The sequence below is a fragment of the Ochotona curzoniae genome, unplaced genomic scaffold, assembly GCF_017591425.1.
Source record: "Ochotona curzoniae isolate NIBS_2020 unplaced genomic scaffold, NIBS_Ocur_1.0 patch78, whole genome shotgun sequence".
Classification (NCBI taxonomy): Eukaryota; Metazoa; Chordata; class Mammalia; order Lagomorpha; family Ochotonidae; genus Ochotona; species Ochotona curzoniae.
The window spans coordinates 285,209-307,087 of NW_024467059.1; positions in this window are offsets into that span (position 1 = coordinate 285,209).

Consider the following 21,879-nt stretch of genomic DNA (forward strand, 5'->3'; position numbering starts at 1 on the left):
GGGATGCCGGGGTCACAGGCGGCAGCTTCATTAACCCCGTGGTGGCCTCATTGCATTGTTGATATCTCCCACACAGAAATGTTGGATCTCATCTCTCCTTCATGTTTAGAAAAATCACCAGGTAAATGTGGAGTTATTTAATGCCATGAAAAGCAAATCTGAATCCATTTTTTGGCTAGGACTTATTTTGATTTTTGACCTCTTTCACCTTGGCCTGAAGTACATCTGTTGTGACTAAGACTTGGGTTTAATCCCTTGTTCAAGTGCTGACGTCTTAGTAGCATGTGCTAGTCCATCTTTTTGCCTCTTTTGTCTATTGTTACTCCTCTGCAGAGTGTGGACCATGGGAAAAGCAGCTGAGTACTACAGTAGGTGATTCCTAATGACAGGAGAAAGGAAAGTCAACTTTGTTTTTAACCAAACCTCACAAAATTGCTCAATAATTCTAGGATGACTCATCTCCATGCACATTATCTCTGCTGCCTTGAAAACAGTGCTTTGGGAAAGTGAATCCTATTATGCTAAACCTCTCTCTCCCTTCTCTCTTTCTCTCTCTTCTCCTCTGCCCCACCTTTTTTCCTCTGCCCCTACAGCGTGAACACACACACACACACACTTCTGATATAAAGAGTAACTAAACCCTTGAGCAAAACATGACAAGTATTTTATATTTATGTGATTTTAATCACAAGACCCTGGATGCTTTTTCTTTTTCTGTTTTCCATTTCTATATTTCCCAAATTTTATTTTATAAACACAAACCATTGTAATATAAAATTAGACAACAAAATGAAAGCAAAGTGCAATGAAAGCAGAGCATTTTGTAGGCCACGGCTAGATTCCAAGAGGCCACGGCTCAGTGTAACCCAGTTGCCCGTGCTTGCAAGCCTTTGCACCATCAGCTCTGGAGACAGAGACATGAAACCCAAGGCTCCCTGGGACAATGGGGTCAGTTTATCCCAGGCCACCTGAGCTCTCTGTAGATCCTGCTGCCCCATGCAAGGTCACCTTTGGACCACACTCAGTACTTGGTCCCCAACAAATCCAACTCTGTAACGCTCTTGACTCAGAGAGGGTTGCTTTAAGAAAGTTAGACAATTTGACCATAACACAGTTTCTCTGAAAACAGCTGTGGGCACTTCTGGTCTTTCCTCAAATGCCCTGTCCAGCTGTGTCGTGCCCTTCTCCTGTTCTCAGCCAAGCTCCTTCCTAGGGTCTTTTGTGTCTCACAACGCTTCCTCCCTCCTGCTACTGGTATGTGCCACCTGGTCAAAAGAAAAGTCAGGTTGTCAGCCAAATGTCAAACACCTCCATAGTTTTTCAAGTAAGTCTCTACAGTCTGGGGTTCCATTGAATCAAGTTTAATGGTCCCTGGAAGCTGGGAAAATGTCTTGAAATTTCATCCAATGTTACCAGCAACACAGATGTGAAAAACATGTGACCATCAGGATGAATTCTTAACCTCTGTGCTCTGTAAGGCCCAAGTACCCCTAGGAGCCAAAAGAAGGCCAGGAGGGGATGTTGGGGGATAGATGTGGGCTGTGGCAGGAGGTTTCTGGACCATGGAAGCCATCCTGACTGGTGAAGGCTTCCGTCCTGAATGGCGACAGGTAAGGCCTTTGGGAACTGGAAACCCCAAGACAAGAGAACAAATGGAGACATATAAATCATATGTCTGAATAGCTTAAAGTTGCAGATCAAGTTAGTGAATCATTCAGTAAATTATGTCCTACCTAGCTCGACAAAGATTCCTTTAGAACAACCTGGAAATTCAGGTTGGAATTTAGAATTCCTGGATACCTTAGAGTTCCCTGCTAGGAAATGACACTGTGGGAAGAGCCAGCCCCGATCCTTTCCCTTATTCTGCCTCTCTTTCTCCTCCTACTGGTGCTCTCGGGCCTGTCACCATCACAGGACTCCCTTGCATTACCAAGTGAACTTCCCAGTCTCCAGCTCCAACTGTCTTCCCCCTCCCAACAACCACTCTGTGTTGATTCCTTCTTGCCCTAATTAACTATGTAAAGATTGTAAAAAAAAAAATAAAGAAAAAAAAAAAGCAGGGCAGATGCTAGACCTCCTATTCCCAACATGTAATCTTCGAAGGCTTTCCAAGACAGTTTGAGGAAATTCAAGGTTTACGTCACTGTTAATTGCCAGTAGTAGTAGAAGCTAGGTATATGCATCTCATGACTTCTAAAGGTCCTTTATTCCACCTCCTCATTCACAGAATAATATGAGCTCCATAGACCAGGGTCTAGCCACTTTCAATGCTTTTTGATCAGCTCAGACGTGAAGCAAAGAGGGCTCTGTTCCTCAAAGTTCCCTGCACCATCAGGGATGAGGCCGTATAGGGAGGAGACTAGAATGCAGAGACAATCAGCAGGAAGCGTGACTTCCCCCAAGAAGGTTTAAAAAATAATAATAACCTTTTCTGACATCAAGCCTGGAAGGCGGAGGAGAATGTGGCAGAGGAAAAGGCTGAGCACACACCTTGAGAAGGGCCACCCTCCATTCCCTCTCCAGAGGGCCGAGACACAGCCAGCTGTGGTAGGGCAGGAAACTGACCCCTATCTCCTTAAAGATCGCTGATCTCACAGGTGGCATTCACCCAACCAAGAGGTTTGGCATTTCTGCAGGCCAGGGACGTGGGAGGGGTGTGAACAGCTGGAGTCAGGTGTATTACTGAAGTTTCTTCTGGACCCTGATTCAGTCTGGGAGGGAAATAGGTACTCCTGAAAACCAGCGATGCTATCCAGGCTTCTCTCCTCGCCCATTTTCACCTGCAGGCTCTGAAGACCCGACACACAGGCTAGCTCAATTAGTAATAGCATAAAGATGGGATGTGAAAACACCAAAGAAGGGTACACTGCCATCACACACACAGAGTGCACTTGAGCAAGAGTAAGAATGAGAGAGAGAAGGCTAGTACACTTAGAGTAGGGCAGTTGGTGAGATGTCACACAGATTCCATAACTTGAAATTTTTCTGAAGTCTCCTCCTTTTATCTACTCCAGAAGACATAGTTAGAAGTGAATATGCTATACTTTGATGTTTTTCTTCCTGGTTATATGCATGCCTATGTCAGAATACTTTAAAAAAAAAGATTTGTTTGTTTATTTGATAGTGAGATATACAGGAGGAGGAGAGACAGAAAGGAAGATCTTCTATCTTCTGATTCACTCCGCAACGGCCTCAATGGCCAGAGTTAACGCTAATCAGAAGGCAGAAAACTGGAGCCTCTTCCAGGTCTTCCACAGGGGTGCAGGGTCCCAGGACTTTGGGCCATCCTCGACTGCTTTCTCAGGCCACAAGCAGGGAGCTAGATGGGAAGTGGGGCCACCAGGATATGAATTGGTGCCCATATGGGATCCTGGCCCGTACAAGGTAAAGACTTTAGCCACTAGGCTACCAGGCTGGGCCCATTTTTTTTTTAAGTTTATTTATTTTACTTTAACTTAAAAGGCAGAGTGAAAGATTTTTCACTTGCTGGCTTATGCTCCAAATGCCCACTGGGGCTGGACCATGCCAAATCCAGGAAGGAGCCTGGTACCCAATCCAGTTCTCACACTTGGGAAACTGTCGTTGGCTGAGCTGTCATCTGCTGCTTCTTGGGTTACACATTAGCAGGAACCTGGATCAGAAATGGAGCCAGGAGTCAAACCAAGCACTCTGGTATGGGTTGTGGGTGTCTCAACTAGCCAAATGGCTACCAGTTAAGAAGGAAGAAGTTCATGCCACCAATAGGTAATTATGCCTACACAGAGGAGGGTAGCTATCATGGCCAAGCATTGTGCTAAATGATTCTATGTGTACTGTCTCATTTCATGCCCCCCCTACAGCCTTTCAGATAGTCATTTTTCTTTCTTTAGGGATGAGGACTCTAAAACTGAGAAATTTGAATAACTTTCCTTAGATCATCTAGTACATGGAAAAGCCAGGAGGTGGTGATGATAGTGGTGATGAAGATGATGATGATAGGTGATGATGATGAAAAAGCTAACACACGTAGAGGTTTCTTCTGTGCCAACCAGTGTTTTCAGTATGTTACAAATAGCACACTCATTTAATGATCACGATTACCTTTTCTGAACGAATTTTTCATTATTTATTCCATTAAAAAATTTTGTTTATTTGAATGATAGTGACAGAGAAAAAGAGAGAGAGAAACAAAGACAGAGAGATCTTTCATCTGCCGATTTACTCTTCCAAGTCCTGTAACATCCAGGGCTGGGCCAGGCTGAAGCCAGGAGTCAGGAACTCCATCTGGGTCTCCCACATGGGTGACAGAGACCCAAGCAGGTTTGTTAGCAGGAAACTGGATCAAAAGCAGGACAGCGAGGACTTGGATTGGCTTTCTGATGTAGAATGCTGGCATTGTGGACAATTCACCCAATCTATAATAATACTGCTGCTCCCCTCTCCCACTGCTTTTAAAATTTTTCCTTTAAAGATTTTTAACTCCATTTTAATGATGATAATTTATTTTTGGTCTCTGACTGCAACCCCTGCCTTTCCCATGCTGTCTGCTGTCTTTTTTTTTTTTTTTTTTTTTTTTAACCTACATGCTCCTTCACTGAGCCTTCTTATTCCACCCCAGCTTCTCTCACTGCAGGTCGCCGAATCCATTTGCAGACTCAGATGTTTCTGAGACATTAACTCTTAAGGCTGGCCAATTTGTTCCTGGAAGGGAGAGCATGGGAAAACTCGGCCAGCGGACATCAGGTCAACCACAGTCACTACCTTCAATCTGACAAGCGGTGTGGTTTCAGGCCTTGAGAATATATTTCTTACACACCTCTGACACATAGCCAAAGAAACAGCCTCAAGAGAAACTGTCTCACTTTCTCCCCTGGGAAACCCTTCACTGACTGATGGCAAGTTCAGAGAAACCTCCAGCCTATCAGAAAGAACTTCTGGCTGCATGTCAATGTGACACATCTGATTCTATCCAAGGCACTGAGGGCACCAATCCTCTTTAGAGGATTCCCTTCTCAATACCCACCTCCACCATGCTCTCATGCAGGTTCAAGGTCAGACAGACAAGGGAGGAAATGGAGCAAAAATTCCACCTTCCCTCTTTCTCCTTGCCAGACTGAGATTGAGTTGTCCTGAAATACAAAGGGGAACAAAATGTCAAATGTTTCAAAAGCCCACAATCTTCTCCTGACTTGTAGAAAAACATTTTGCTTGCCTTGCTCCCAGCTCTGTCCTCACTGTCCACAGTCCCTCTTCTGCCTCTACAGTGGGCACCTTGGAGGGTAGCAGAGAGGAGATGGGGCATGGCAGAGGAGAGAATAGCTTCCATGCTCAGGCTGCCTGCAGCAACCCAGCCCCAGCAAAGACTGGCTCGTCAACTTTGGTACTCAGCTTTTTCTCTGCTTCAGCTTTCTTGTCCACAAAATGGGGATGATGATAGTTCTGGGGCCCATGGGGCTGAAGATTCTAGGAGGTAATATATACAGAGCATGCTGCAGCAGGAAAGGAGGGACTTCATCTTTAAAAATTGTTCTAAATCTATGTGATTTATTTGAGATAGACAGAGGTCTTCCATCAGTGGTTAACGTCCTCCAGCTTCTCTCTCCCCCCTGGCAAAATGCAACAGCTGGAACTGCATCTGGTAGTAGGAACCTAATGTGAGACTCCCATGTGAGTAGCAGGAACTTAAGTTCCTAAGCTGTTGCCTGCTGCCTCCCAGGGTTTATAATGTCGGAAGCTGGAACCAGAAGCAGAACTAGGACTTGAACCCAGGCACTTCAGTGTGAGATGTGGGCAGCACTGCTGTACTGAGCACCACTGCAGGACTTCATTAAAAATAAAAGATTCATTTTATTTGAAAGGCAGAGTTACAGAAAGAAGGAGAGAGAGAGAGAGAGACATCTTCTGTATGCTGATTTACTCTGTAAATGGCTTCAGTGGCCAGAGTTGAGCTGGTCTGAAGCCAGGGGCTTCTTCCAGTCTCCCAAGTGGGTACAAGGTCCCAAGAACTTGAGTCATCCTCTGTTAATTTCCTAGGCCATAGGCAGGAAGCTGGATGGGAAGCAGAGCTGCTGGGGTTCAAATCAGTGCTCATATGGGATGCTGGTGCTGCAGGTGGAGGCTTACCTACTATGTCACAGTGCTGGCTTCCCTATTCCCCCAGGACTTCCTTTTAAGAACTCACCGGGGCAGGCATTTTGCAAAATGGTTATGGTGCTGTTTGGGGACACCTTCATCCCATATTGCAGAGTTCCTGGGTTCGAGTTTGGACTCACTTTCTGATGATGCTTCCTGCTCGTGTGCAAAGTGGGAGGCAGCAGGTGATGGCTCAAGAACTTAGGTCTCTGGAACCCAGGGGTGCAGCCTGAATTCTCTCCTCCTGGTTTCTGCCTGCCACAACCCTAGTTGTTGCTTGCTGGCTTGTGGAGAGTGAACCAGCAGATGTGAGTCTGATCCCTTCTCATCCCCCTGCCTTTTGAATACAATGAAGATAAACACATTTTTAAAAATCAAAACAGTTGTATCTCTAGTATCTACCAATGTGCTGGCACATGGAAGCACCCCCAAAATACTTTTGACCAATGTTGTCTGCAAGTGTGAGAAGGACTTGGCACGTAGGGATCCTCTGCTGGGCTCCTCCTTGATGCATGACTCTCATGCCTTGAAATTCAACCCTTCCCTTAGAAAGCTCTTGGGGAAAGACTCTCGGCCCAGGGTGGTTGTGCCAGGAAGCCCCCAGTATGTTGAGGATCATGTGACTCCTGGGGCCAGTAGGGAGTGGCTCCTGAGCCAAGGAAGACACGCTCGATCAGCAACAAGGGGAAAAGAAGGCTTCGTGTGGCTTAAGAGAGAGACATTTTCTTCTGGCTCTTGTGCTGTTATTACTTTAGCTTTCATCTATTTCCCAGTACTTCTGTACTGACTACACACGGAGAGAGATTGCCAAGTTGAATTCTCTAATTCCTGTCCTAGAGGCTCAACTTGCATAAACCCTTGTAGACCTCCCCTGGGGCTTGGCAAGAAGCCCCAGACAAGACGTGTGACTGTGATTTGGGAACCTGAAAAAAGAATTGGAGCATTGCATAATAAACGAACTGATTATTTTCATTATTAAGCGTTTTTTGTTTTGTTTTGTTTTGGTAAGAGTTATTACTGCAGCTTGTGCCTTCTTAAGGCCAAAAGTTCTGCACAAACAAGTTCTTGAGTCTGTAAGATTAAATGATTTGTCCAGACATTTGGACATTTATTCTGTTGTTTAGCTTTTAAAATTTCTGATAGCTGGGATATTGCCCAGGTCATGTGCCTATATGTTTTGCCCATTATTGCCTTTGCTTACACTCTGCTTGAAGTCTACATCAATTACAGAGGAGCCAATTAAAGCAGAAACTTGGTGTCAGAATGTGAAACAGCATCGCGGCACCAGCATGGTGGTGCAGCAAGTTAATTCACTGCTTGGACACCAGCATCTCATACCAGAGTGTCAGTTCAAGTCTCAGCTGCTCTCTGCTTCTGACCCAGCTCCCTGATGATAGGCCTGGGGAGGAAGTAGAAAATGACTCTGGTGCTCAGATTCCTGCCACCCACCTAGGAGGCTGGGATGGAAGTCAGCCTGGCCCAGAACAGCTATTGTAGCCGTTGGAAAGTGAAGCTGGCAGTAGAAGATATTTTTCCCTCCCTGTTGCTCTGCCTTTCAAATAAAAACCCACAAATCTTAAAAAAAAAAAAATCACATGTATTTGACCTTTCTCTAGGCGAAGAATAGTGAATTAATCAGCAGAGACACACTTTGAGAGTCTGTTGAAGGGTGTGTCAGCAAAACTCATTAAGGCTGCTACAAGTGGGCTGCTCCTCCGGATACACACACTCCACTGATCCTGCTGAAATTCATCCTGACAATCTGTTTCTGCAGCTAATGATGGAGACATGAGTGTTGGACGACCGGGAGTTTTCAGATTACTTTTCATATTCCAAATGCCAAGCTAGGGGAATTTTTGAAATCGCTTTTAGATGTTCTGAATATCATCACATCAGGGCATGCAGATGAGGAGAAGCCAGCTTTGTGACGTTTTCCATGCATGCTTTTTTGCTTTGCTGTTTTCTGTGGCATTATGAGTAAGTGACTGTTTAATTGAAGGGAGAAAAAAAATACACTAGAGGCATGGGCACAGTCCTACAGTCCTGACCAGGGCATCATGTGGAGACTGCCAATCATGAGCCTGAATAGCTGCCTTGGAAGCACCATCTCCCCTTTGCCCAGATTTGCTTTGGGGACCTGGGCTGGCTTTCAGCACCTTTGTGAGCAAGTGCAGATATGAGTTCTGGTACCTGGAGCATCTTTGGAGATCTGTGCATGAGAAGGAGAAGGTTGACTCTAGCAGGGCAGATTTTGTTTCATTTAGGTAAGCAACTGGTCATGCACAGAGTGTTTTCATGGAAATAGACACAGCAGAGGATGCTACAGAACTAGGAGGCAGTTTGGCTGCATGGGACTAAAATCCTCAAATCATATTGCCTTGCATGGGATGGGAGCTTCTCTCTGACACAAAGACAGGAGGTCGGCAGTATGAATACGTAGGAGCCCTATGCTCCCCGTTAAAGGAGCAGACCCAATCTTTCCATCTTAGAGCGTCACCCTCCTTGAAGTATATCCTCCTCATCCAAGTTTGTAGCTAAAGAATCAACCATCATACTCGAACTCAGGAAGGAGAGGGAAAGACCGTCCCCACCCCATGAAAGCACACCCTAGAAGCTGCAGACATTTCCACTTTCCCTATCATCATCCTAGACTTAGCCAACTGGCCACATCTAGCTGCACAAGAAGCTGGAAAATGTTGGTTTTCATTCCCAGCACTACAGACTCAGTTACATGTTAAGGGCTCTGATGCCAAAAAGAATGGAGAGGATGATTATAGGGTAGACTACTAGCAATCTTTATCAAATACACTGAGCTTGGGTATGGCACAATAGAAAGTCCCTTGGGAAGAGAGGATACCTGAGCACAGAATAAAACAAGAGGGACTCATGCCTATGGAAAAGATGAAGAAGGATTTCAGGATAGAGTGGCCTAGGCCAAGCCCAGGGGAAGGAGGCATGGCGCAGAGGAAGTGGGAGATGGTTCTGGCTGGAATGTAGGGTGGAGGCAGGGAATCCACTCCATGGATGAGACTTGGGCCAGTCCTTGTCTTCCAGCAAGGTTCTCAGGGATGCAACACTCTCCAGTGTCTCCTGCTATGTTTGATTCTGCAAGTTTTCAGTGAGTGGCTGTTCTCCCAGGGCAGGAAGGAGAGGAGCAGGCGGTATACTACATCTTTGGAATATAGGCCAACTGGCTTTTATTTCTAAGGAAAACCAAGTTTCTTTTCCATCTCAATTGAAAAGTAAAGTGTACCAGTGGGCACCTTGGGAAGACATCAGGGAGGGCAAGGTGGAGGGAGAGTCCTTGCCTTAGCTCTGGGCCTGGGCACACATGGGAACTAACCTTCTACTATTACTACCAACAGTATGGGACAGGGGCTGGGGGGATTTGTGCACCAGGAAACAGGCCGAGGTTACAGACGTGCAAGTCACTTTGTCCAAGCCTGCCTCATGCTTTCATAACCCAATTCATTCATCTTTCAATGTTCTACCTCTGTTAACATACCTCCAGTCTTCCCAATGCCCAAGGGAGTAAGCCAACCATCAGCTTGAACATTGCCCATTTTCTCCAGATGGCCCCTATAGGCCCACTTCTCTCCATGATCATTGCACCCGTAACAGTCCAAGCTACAAGGGTCCTCAGTTTGTCCTGACCCCTCAGGCCCCATGCCACAGCCGGAGTCATCACTTTGCAGGCTCAGAGTGATCATGACTCTGTGGCATGGTTTCTTATTTACCTCCTGCTTTCCTTCTGTGATGCATACAGCCCGGAGAGCACAAGGGCCCACTTCTCCCACTCTACCGGGCACCAGTTCTCTCCCATACTCTGTTCCCTTCAGCTACTATGGCAGCCCTGCCACTCAGGCTCTGCTTGTCTGTCTCCAAGTTCTTCTTTTTCCAGGCAAATTCACTCATCGTTTTGTCTTTAACTTTAGTTGCTTCCTTGGGGAACTCTTACCTCAACCCCTCGTCTGTAAGAAACCTGTCTTCTCCATGCTTCTCTTCTTTAATGCACCTGTTGCACTATCATTTTACATTCATGGCTTATGTAATTAATGTCTCCATTACTAAATTTTTAATAAGCTGAAGAGCTACAAGGGTTTCAGTTTAAGTTAGGAAACATTTTCTCTTGGAATATTTACAGGGTAGGCCATCATTTCTAATATTTATAAATAAGAATATTTGAAATACAGGTCCTCAAGAATTAGGGGCTTTAAAATTATTTTATATTAACTTTCTACAGCTTTTACTGCTATACAGTAATGAACCCAAATGTCTCTCTTAGGCATTGGTGAATAGCTGTGGCTCTTAGTGAGGTGTCCTCATCTGGGGGGGGGTGGGATTGCCTTAGTATCCCTGTCTTGGTGTGCTGATCCAGAACATTTCTGTCTGTAGCCCCAGCAGGAATCTTGAAGCCTTCTGTGGAGAACCGCCTGTACAGGGGCAAACCAGGGGTGGAGAAGGAAGGCTCTGCTTCTAGTCCTACAAATCTCATACCTGTTCAACTCACCAGAGGTTGCAATTTACAGGACAAATGGAGTTGAGAAATTTTTAAAAATATACTTCAATGCCTTTTGGTAGATAACACCTACTTCTGCTAAAATGTACGTCATCTGGCTGATCTCTGAGAATACAGAGTTTGAGCTGACACAGCTGTGCCTTCTGCAGGGAATGCACAGGGAGTGTCCTGGGTGAAGCACATGGCCTTGGTATGAACGTATGCGTGTGATGTAGCAATCATAACCCAAGTGACGGCTTTTGCTCGCCAGCCGTCGTTGTAAAGCCCCTGATTCCCCTGCTTCTTGTGTTTAACACTCCATGTTCTCCTTGTAGCAGGACTTTCCCCATTGGCTCAGGGCAGACTGCAACACGGGAGGTGACCATGAGCTTTTCCATTCTTAGTGTTACAAAATGATGCCGCAAACCCAAGCACATAGGTGGTCTCTATTTCAGAAGAGGTGGTCACAGAGAAGGGAAGCTAAGAGAGATTTCCTGCCATAGTAACAGGAGAGGGCTCTGAGGGAGGCCAGTGGGAGAGCAGAGGGCGGAGAGCCAAGAGAACTGGGGACAGGGAGGGCTGAGGACCGAGAAAGGCAGGAACCAAGGACTTCAAGCCTTTATTTGCACAGAGGAAGATGGCTGCACAGAGAAGCAGGAGTGAGAGCTGAGAGCTGAGAGCAGGGAGACTCGAGACAGGAGCCGATGGCTAGCAGAACAGAGAGCCCAGAGAGACAGAGACAGAGGGAGGAAGGCAGCATCCATCTATAGCACAGGCGTGCATACTGGAAGTGCAGGGTGGCAGGGCCGGTGGGGGGCGGGGAGCGGGCAGGGATATAGGGCTGCAAGGATTGCTGGATAGAGCTGCCAGGAAACAAAACTGGGCGTGGAACTAAAGAGCCTGAAACTGAAACAGGAGGGAGCTGAAAGCCTAAGGGAAACAATTGATTAATGTGGTGGTGGGTCTAAAATAGTGGGGGTCTCATTAGTCACGCCTCACGCTTAGACTCCAACTTGCACAATAGAAAGCAGATTCTGTAATGTCGAGTCAAGCCTCCTGAAATCTTGCATTGGGAGTACCTACCTGAGAGCAAAATAAAAATGTACACACCAATATATGTCTGACAATTCTTTCCCTGCATAAGATAGTCTTGATTTAAACATGGTCCTAGTGTGTGACCTCTGCATCCATACAGGAGTCCTGAATGGAGTTCCCAACTCTTGGCTCTTGTATGCCCTTCAAACTCTGAGGTCATTTGGGGAGTGAACCAGAAAATAGAAAATTCCTGTCCCCCCCCGCCCCTTCCTTATAACTCTTTCAAATAAAGAAGATATCTGTTTTGTCAAGGAATGTTCACGCCCAGTGGAGGTGGCTTTATGCAGACGAGTCCCACTTGACAACCGTAGGTTGACTCATCCCTCCAGATGTGCCGCTATACTGTTCCCAGTGCTCTGTTATCTGAGTCTTCACTTCTGCTGGACTCTGAGATGCTGATGTGGAGGAGAAAACACTTCTCTCCGTGTGAGACTGAATTATGCACCACATTGCCCATTTTCTCTGTGGAATGTGTCCTTTCTGTTGTCTCCCCAGCTCTCTTGTGGATGACTCCTGCAGTGACAGAAACCCACCAGCCAGACAGATCTTGCCTGACTGTCCACTCTAAACCAATCTCTCTACTGCATGACTTATCCTTATTAGCACGTAGGCTTTGGATTCCTTTGAGTTTTGCTAGTCTGTGTCTCCCCATCAGGCTGTAAGATCTGTGAGGGGAAAGACCTTGACTAGGACAGCCCCAGGCATAGAGGTCCAGAAGGGGTGGGTTGCATGAACGAATGAACAGGTCAACCTGCCAAAAGACGGCATGGGAGGGAAGCATGAACAACACCCAGGAGGAACTATGGGCGTGTCTTTCCTCCAAGGATTTCTGCTACTTCATCCTGTCCTTTCCTGTCCTCTGAGGATTTCAGAACAAAGTGCCCTCCACACCCAGGGAAGGAACAAACTCTTCCGCTGGCCCTGGCAATGGCTCTCTTCTTCCCACATTTCTGGTTATCCCAACCTCTGGCATTCAGTTGGCATTGGCTGTCATGGGCTCATCTCAGCACCAGGGCCCGGTGTGCACTTACAGTCACCCAGATCACATCTGCTTCCTTGCAACTTGACCTTGGAGGAAAAGAATGCCATGTCTGAGGAGCCCTGAAGGGGGCAGAAGGATACTGGGTTGGCGGGGGGAGGGGGTCGGGAAGGAGAGGCTATAAGCTGGAATCTCCCACTTGGTCTTTTCAGATCATTCTCACAAAAGTCCAGAATTAACTTCCCTTCTCAAGGACGGAAATGATCACTACCCATCCCTCCCTACAGGGCATCCCACATTCCCATTTCGAGGATGAAATGTCATATTGAAGGAGCAGCACTTTGTACCAGCTGCCCTGCTGAGTGCTTGCTGTAAGCCACTTCGCTTCATGAGAGGCAGCAGCAGCACCCACTTTAAGGAGGGGAAGACTGAGGCTGGGGGATGTGAAGTACCCTACTCCAGTTCTCACGGTGCACACGTGGTGGAATCAGTACTGTCGGGCAGGGACTGGCCACTGTGTTACTCAGCACACAAACTGAATCTATTAACCACATTGGCTTCTTTTTTTTGACAACTTTATGGGAGCACAGTTTACGTATCATAAAGCTCACCCATTCATTGTTTAGTGCAGAATTCAATCATTTTAGCAAATTCACAGAGTTGTGCAACCATCACTACACACTCCAGTTTTAGAACATTTCCACCACCTCAAAATATTTCCTCGTACCCATTTTTGGTTAATCCCCACTCCTACCCCCAGTCCTAGGCAAGCGCCAGTCTATTTTCTGCCTCTGCAAATTTGCTGTTGTAGACACTTCATGTAAAGGAAACCACCCCACGTTACCTTTGATTATACTACAAACGGCATGTGTTTTGTAAAGGCTGTTGGCTCCTTTCCCCACCCACAATTCAGTTGGAGGACATCAAGCAGGTAGGGAAGGTCCCTTCACTCTGCAGGAGGCTGGTGGACAGGTGTTAACTGACCACCCTGGGCTTCTGAGGACATGGCACTGTCTGTCTGAGGTGGAGAATCAGGTTGTGGGCGTCACATGCGTGGAATGATCTGGTCTTATATTTCTGAAAACACGTGAATCACTAGTCTATTGAATGCACAGACCTCTACTCCAAATGGTTTCAGGAATGGCTGCATTCATGATAAAATACAGAGCCATTTGGGATGCCCATCTCCCACACTGGAGTGCCTGGGTTCTATTCCCAACGCTGGTTCCTGACTCCAGCTTTCCGCTAACACAGACTCTGGACTGCAGCAGGTGCTGGCTCTATCACCTGAGTCCCTGCCACCCTTGTGGGATGAGCATCCAGCTTGCATCTCTGGCCTGGCTCGCCTGAGCAGATGTGTGTGTGTGTATGTGTGAGGAGAGAACCAGTGAAGGGAAAATCGTTCTCTTTCTTTCCCTCTGCCTTTGAATAAATAAGGATAAGTAAATCATGATGAAAACATAAAGAATGACATGAAGTCCTAAAACCCTAATTTAAAAGCATGATCCATAGGTCAAAGTGGAGGGAATGGGTCCTTTCTGTGTGGTGGAGAGCTGCACCGTAAAAGGGGTAGTGAAGAACATGATGGTAAAGGGCCAAATCCCTTCAAACCCGCCCCCTTCCCAACAACACCACTGAAAGCCATTTAAGGTCTTCCAGAGTGGTGTTTGCTGTTGCCCACACTCCCGGGCACACCCAGACCCACTCTCCTGCTCCCCTGGCCCGCTTTACTCCTGAAGATGCTTTCCTCGGAGCAAGTCTGAAGCTGCCTCCCGGGCTGGCAAGGCTGGCCTTTTGCACTCCCAGCCTGCTCCAGGTAGCCACCCTTGACCATCCCCACTGACCAACATTCCCATTCCATCTCACAGAACATGACTCCCACATCGTGATCACACAGCGCATTCCTACTCTTGACACCCCTTTGTCTTCTCACCAGCAGAGGAGGAAAGGTAACACCAAGCTCAGGAAAGAGGCCCAGAAAAAGGTGGTGCTGCACCTCCAGGAGGGTTCATATCAAGGCAGCCCCGTAAACAAGCCTGAGTGAAGTTCATTCATAGGTTTTGCTAGGTAAAAGTAGGCCTGGGCGAAGGAAGACTACACAACTGACATTCAGGAAGATCTTTCTATGTGCTATGCTTGTATATATTTTACTTTTTCCTCCCCTCATTTAATGCTCAGAAAAAAGATCCCTAGAACCAGTTATATTATTAGCCTGACAAAATCCATGTCTACACTGTTGGGAAACACTTCAACAACATGATGGATTTGTGACTCTTCATAAAGGACATCCATTGTAACACTAGAGGGGAAATCAATGACCAGGGGCCGGGGACCTTGGGGAAGGGCACAGGCAACCCCAGAACCTATGGAACTATATCATAAAACAAAATAAAATATGTTAAAAAAAAGAATAAAATTTTTTACAGAATTTTCTACTACTCTTGGGCCCATTTTTCAGAGAACTTAGACTTGGTAAGGTTAAACTAATTTGAGATAGGGAGTGGGACAGCTGACTGTAGGGTGAGTTCACTCTTGACCTCTAAGTCAGAGAGAGAGAGAGAGAGAGAGAGAGAGAGAGAGAGAGAGACCCTCACAGACGTGCATAGCCCTCTTCTACTGGAATGAACATGGGGGAAGGGATGAGGCGTTGGAGCAACAACTTCAGGGGCTGAATGAGAAGGCGCCCCAGGTCCTTTCTGGTGACTGGGAGCCCACAGGAACATGGGTAACTCATTAACCTTGGAAGTGTTTCTACATCCTGGGTGGAAAAAAAGAAACCATTTTTGAAAGTTAGCAGTCAGTTGTGACACTTTGCGTGGAAAGTACTCAAACCCCATGTATTTCTTGGCTTTGACTGTTGCGCAGATTTATATTATCACTGTAGTCACTTAATCCTAGGGATTTACTCTAGGAGAAAACCCCAATTTCAGTCTCCCAGGTCAGGGCTGGGCACAAGGCTTGCGTGGGGAGGGGGCGGGGGCAAGTTCACAGCCCAGGCTGGAGTTTACTTTAGGAATACCTACTTGGTGGGAGCCACTCCAGACACCTGCCAGTTGTGTGTGAGATCATGGGCAGTCCATAGCTGGAACAGCGTGTATGTACACACCTTATAATGGAGGCCAGGGCAAGGTGTGGGTCCCCCAGGCTCACCAATGACTGCAAGGCAGGCCAACCTGGGGGCGGACCCCCTGCCCTTCCCCACAGCAATGAATGGAAATTGGTACAGCAGGCTTTAGACCAGTACAACTGCGTCCGCTTCTTCACGCCCAGGAAAGAAAAAAGGCGAGGGGAATCTCCTCCACCCAAGTTGACTCTGTTTCTCCTGGGTTGGTGCGCCTGTGTGGCATCTATTGCCATCCCTTCCTAGGTGCGTGGGAGGAAGGCAGCAGAGAGGACCCAGCGAAGCAGCAGGGCTCTCTGAAGTGCTGTGAGCTGTTTGGGATGGTAGCTGATTACTGCCCACCACAATTCATTCCAGAAGCCAATTTTTGAGCCAGTCAAGAGAAGGGTATATGGGCAGTCTCTGCGAAGCTTGTGTTCCACATTGCCATGCTCCTGTTGGAGTTTTGGCTCTGCCAGGAGTATCAGTGTCCCGCTGATGTGGATCCTGGGAGACATTGCCCCAGGTGAGGGTTCCAATGCCACCTTGTGGAAGATCTGGATTGATGTTGGGCTCCTAGCTTTGGGCTGGCTCATCTGTGACTGTAACGAGCATTTTGAGGAGTTAACCACCAGAGAGAGTTGTTCTATCTCTCTCTTTCTGCCTTCCAAATAAGTGAACATAGTATACGTATTTTTAAAACAATCCAAAGTGTAGTGGGTTAAGCCACCACCTGCCATACTATCATCTGACATTCCAGTGCTCTCGGTTTCCCATCTATCTCCCTGCAAATGCACGTGTGAAAGCAGTGGAGATGGTCCAAGCGCTTGGGCCGTGAGGGAGACCCAGAGGACTTCCAATCTCCTGGCTTTGACCTGGACGAACCCTGGCGTTTGTAGCTATTTGGAGGGTTAACCAGCAGAGAAAGATTCTCTCCCTGCCTCTCCGTCAAGCCCCCCTCCTCTCCCATCTCTGCTTTTCAAATAAAAGAAAAATTCAAAGAAAGAGGGTTCTAATCTGCATCCTTCCCTCCCCTTTGCCTCCATCTGCTGGGATAGGCCCCTGAGGGGCTCTGGGAATTCAGGTGGAGGGCACAGGGATGCCTCAGGCCCTCCCTGGACTTTTCCTTGTGTTATTAAAATTAGCCTGGTCTGACTGAAAGGGTCCCTTGGCAGGAGGGCCCTTGGCAGGGAGAAAAATCAATCCAAAGTTAAAAAGTGAAGAAAAATCCAATCATACACACCTGTCCCACATTTTACACCTGTTACCTGGGGTGAGGGATGGTGAGGCCACATGCGGGAAAACCAATAAGGGTTCTACAGTTTCCCACAACAGCCCTCACGCCCCACCCTCTAGCGGAAGCAAAATATGCACAGCACTCCAGGTGAGCAGGGCGCGGGAGCACCTCAGTGTGATGAGACAGATGGCAAAGGCAGGAGAGGAAGCTTTAACACGGGTTCATCTGAATCATTTCATGGGGTTCAGGGACACGGGGGTCCCCTCTGATTGGTTGTGGTAGTTAGGCTGGGTGTTATGGTCTCTTAAGGGAGGCGCTTAAGGGTGAACTCAAAAGCAGGGAACTGGGGGCTGGCGCAATGTCACAATTGGCTAATCATCCCCTTGCAAGTGCTAGGATCCCATATGGGCACCAGTTCGAGTTCTGACTGCTTCACTTCCCAGCCAGCTCCCTGTTTGTGGTCTGGGAAAGCAGTTGAGGACGGCCCAAAGCCTTGGGACCCTGCACCCAGCGTGGAAGACCTGGAGGTCTTGGCTCCTGGCTCCTGGCTTTGGATTGGCTCAGTTCTGGCCACTGTGGCCAGTTGGGGAGTGAATCAGAGGATGGAGGATCTTTCTCTCTGTGTCTCCTTCTCTCTGTATATCTGCCTTTCTAATAAAAATAAATATATCTTAAAAAAAAAAAGAGGAAAAGTGCCAGTTGCTCTTGGCTTTGTCAATGGAGGGTGGAGCCACATGGCAAAGGGAACAGGCAGCTTTTAGAACTGGGATTTTCTCTTTGTCTTTTTAAAAATTATTTAATTTTGGAAAGGCAGATTTTACAGTGAGAAGGAAGCAGAGACAGAGAAAGGTCTTTTGTCTGCTGATTCACCCCTCAAGTGGCCACAATGGCCATAGCTAAATCAATCCAAAGCCAGGAGACAGAAACTCCGTCTGGGTTTCCCATAAGGGTGGGTGCAGGGTTCCAAAACTTTGGGCCATCCTCAACTGCTTTTCCAGGCCACAGGCAAGGAACTGAATGGGAAGTGGAGCAGCCAGGACACGAACCAACTGGATGTTGCTGCTTGCAGGCAGAGGATTACCCAAAGAGCCATTGCACCGGTCCCAAACTGGCACCTTCTCCAGAACCTCCAAAAGGAATGCATTTCTGCTAGACCCTAGTTTTTAGTGGAATCTACAGAGCTGTAAGCTAATAAGTTTGTGCTATTGTAAGCCACTACACTTATGCAATTATGACTCTTAATTAATGACTCAAAAGAGACATAATAAATTTAAGAGACAGAGAAATTTTCCATTTGCTTGTTCACTCCTCAAATGGCTGTAGTAGTCACAGCTTGGCCAGGCCAAAACCAGGAGCTTGGAACTCCATACGGGTATCCTGTGTGGGTGGCAGTGGTCACCTTTCTGCAGCTTTCCTCAGGTACATTAGCAGGGAACCGAGTCGGAAATGGAGCAGCTGGAACGTGAGCCGGTGTTGATCTGGGATGCCAATCATTTTTCTATAGCCCTTGTTATCAAAAACACACAATACCAGAAATTTGTTTCTAAGTAGAAATGGTTTTATTAAACAAACTTCAGGATCTTATAGACTCTCTGAGAAGGTCAGAGACCAGAATCTAGAGTGCAGAACCACGAGGCTACCCTTCTAAAAATATTTCTAAAAGGCATGTTTATGTTTGACCTTGAAAAGCTTCACGTCACAGAACAATGGAAAAAAAACACTGTAATGAATACTGATATATTCCAGTCTTGTTTTTGGTTTTCCCAGAAAGAGACCTGGAGAGAAAAGTTTGGATTGCGGAATTATTTTGAGCTGTGATCCCATAAGGTGCAAGGGAAGGAGTGTGTGCAGCATGTGAGACAGAAAAGGAAAAACAGTGATAACAGGTGCATCAGGGCCAGTTACCACTAGGACAACCAGGGCTCTGTCCTGCTGGAGATGCCCTGGGAAACTGCACACCATGCTTCCAGAGACTGGGAAGCCTGGGGCTTCCACCCACTGCCTCCTCTCCTGCTTCGGCTGAGGGTTGACCTTGAGTCAACTGCTTGAGATTCCAGGTTGTACCTAAGTGCCAGAGTCAGCAAGCTTTTTCTGTGCTGAAGAAAGCATTTTGGCAGACAAGCAGCAAGATGCATCACTGGAGGTGTAAAGTGTTCACACAGAGGAAACTAAAGTACAGCTGGGAGTGAGTGCAAACATGAGCTGAGGGTGGAGATTGGGGCATCCACTGTATCTCCGACAGGCCCTCTGCAATTCACGCTCATCTTGCCATTCGTTTCCATCTCTCTCTCCCCTCATCTATCTCTCTTCACCTACACACCCACACATCCAGTACATAATTTTACCATGTGTCTAGAGCGTGCATCCACTAAATTCTTGAGTCTGTGTAGTGGCTCTATGAAGTTAAGGATCCAATAATTGTGTGCTTGGAGGACATGGATCACTACACCAGAAAGTATCGCTTGCAGCTATTTGAACTCATGGTGAAATTTTTCAGATGCCAAATTAATACACACACATATATATAGGCAGATAGTTTTCCAAAAAATCCTTTCTGTAAGGAAGCCACCAGCCTAGAGTCTTGCACCTGCGTTTTCATCTGGTGAGATGCTCAGAAGCATCGAAGAGGCTGATGGGGAGTGTGGTGAATAGTTGCCGCACCTCTGTGGTCACACTGAAAGAATCCTGGGAAATAAATTTTCAAGAGGGATGCTATAGATAGAAAGTGAGTTCAGCTCACCAAAGAGCCAGATGGATGAATGCTGAATAACCAGGCTTTCTCCCCAGCTCTCTGATTCAGTTCCTCCTAAGCCTGTGGATGCTGAGTCAGTGACATCAGTGCTTCTCAACCTGTCGCCTCCCCTTTTAGATTTGCTTGATTTTCTTAATGTGGCCTCCTCAAACTCAGTGTTAAACTTACTTGATGATCAATATAGTTGTGTTAAAAAAAACAGCAACAAAGAGGACGCATTCTTCTTTAATAGGAAGACAGGAAGCAAGTTGGCACCATTCTAGAGTACCAAATAGGAAAGCCTAAACTTCATTCTGAAAATGCACAAGGGCCCTTGGGCTGCAAGCCAGATCAAAGGCTGTGCTGAAAGAGGAGCTCCACAGTACCAGGAGGCCAGGGATACCCTGGATGTAATTTATATACAACCAGTCAAATTCATCCTTTGTAGCTCCACCTTTTCCCTTTAGGATAACAACGTCTTCAAACTGACAGGGTTGAGCAGGTGGGTTTTGAGGTCTCCCTTGAATCTGTTCTCTCCAAGAATAAGGAAAGAAACTTTGCAAACGTTGCTCAAATTTGTTCTAGTTAATAGTTCAGAGCGCAAAAATGCTTCTTAAGATTGGTACAATGTCCAATTCCCTTACTCATCTACTTTGTCCCCCCCCCAAGCACTGTTCTTCATGTTGACAACAGACATAGTAAGAAAAACTAAAGAAGAACTTTTCTTCTTGATCTGGTTCAAGAAGTTTGCAAGTTGGAGACAGACAAGCATGTTTTTAGCCCCATCACTGTGGAATTGTGAAACTTAGATAAATGAGGTTTGATGGGCCTCTGCTTCCAATTCTGCAGAGGGGGCATGCTAGCTCCTCATTCCAGCAGTCCAGCAGTCATGTGTGGAGGAAGGAAGGCCCTAACGCAGAGGCTAGTGCATTGCTAGGCAATTAATTAGGGTCATTGTCATCATCCTCATTGTCATCCTTCTGGTCTGTAATTTGCTTTCTGAATAGACTGATTCTGCAAGGGAAAAAAAAATCTTATGCAGAAGACTGTTGTCATCTTTGTGGTTACTTCTTTGTTGTAAAATCAGATATTAATAATTTTGCTTTCCATCACTGCCCTGGTAAGTTTGGTTACTGAGATGATTCCTTGATTGGGTTACATAGAGACCTAAAGTAATGTCCTAAGAAGGCATGCCATAAGAAAATAGCAAAAATAACAGTGAAGAATTTGAGTCATATTTTAAATTTGCAAGTATTTTCAAGCACCATTTTACTTAACTCACAGAAATCTATAATTTATCCAGAATGAGTGCTATTATTTTCTCATTTAGGGAAATGGACAGCAAGATGAGAGATACCAAGTGACTTTCACCTTCTGTCCCTGTTTCCTCCCTAGGAGCTTGTCCGAATCTCTCTTCTGAGTATTAAATCGCCACATGTCTATTAGAGCCTGTGGTAGGCTTTCCTTTTCTCTGTCGGTAAGAAAAGAGCCCATTCTTTTCTGATCTTCTGTAGCAAAGCACAAACCATATAATTTTGTATTTCATTATTTAATTTCAAACTATTGGTTGCTAGTTTTTGTATGTCTATATCTTTAATGCAAAAAACAAACAAACAAAGCAGAACACTGCTCAGCAAGATGAGAAACCCCTCAAGAGTACAGACCGTGCAACTTAAACTTATTGTAGGTTTCATTCTCCAGCCCCCTTCCCCTGCAGGCTCCCTAGCCCAGCACTAGATTTGATGGAGTCACACAGATAGTTTACCTGAACTGATGGCCTAGAAAATCCACTTCAGGACAAAAATGGAGAACTATTCCCTTAGGAATACCATCCAAGAAGCAGGGCAACACCTTCCTGCTGGGAAATGGAAAAGCAAAAAACAAACACAATCCTGAGTCACATCCCTGAGCTGCAGCTCCCATTGCTGACTCTGGCAGTCCCCCCTATGCTCGGGGAAGTCTCTCTTGTCCAGCTAGGACAGGCCTTCAGTCACTGTGTCCCCGAGGCATGCCACTGTGCCCATGTGTAGGTGGAGACATCCTTCTGTGGGTTTAGGACACTCTGTTTTCTTTCCTTGTTTCACAAAATGAAGCAAATGTTGACTGAGGGAAGTTAAATAGCAGTTGA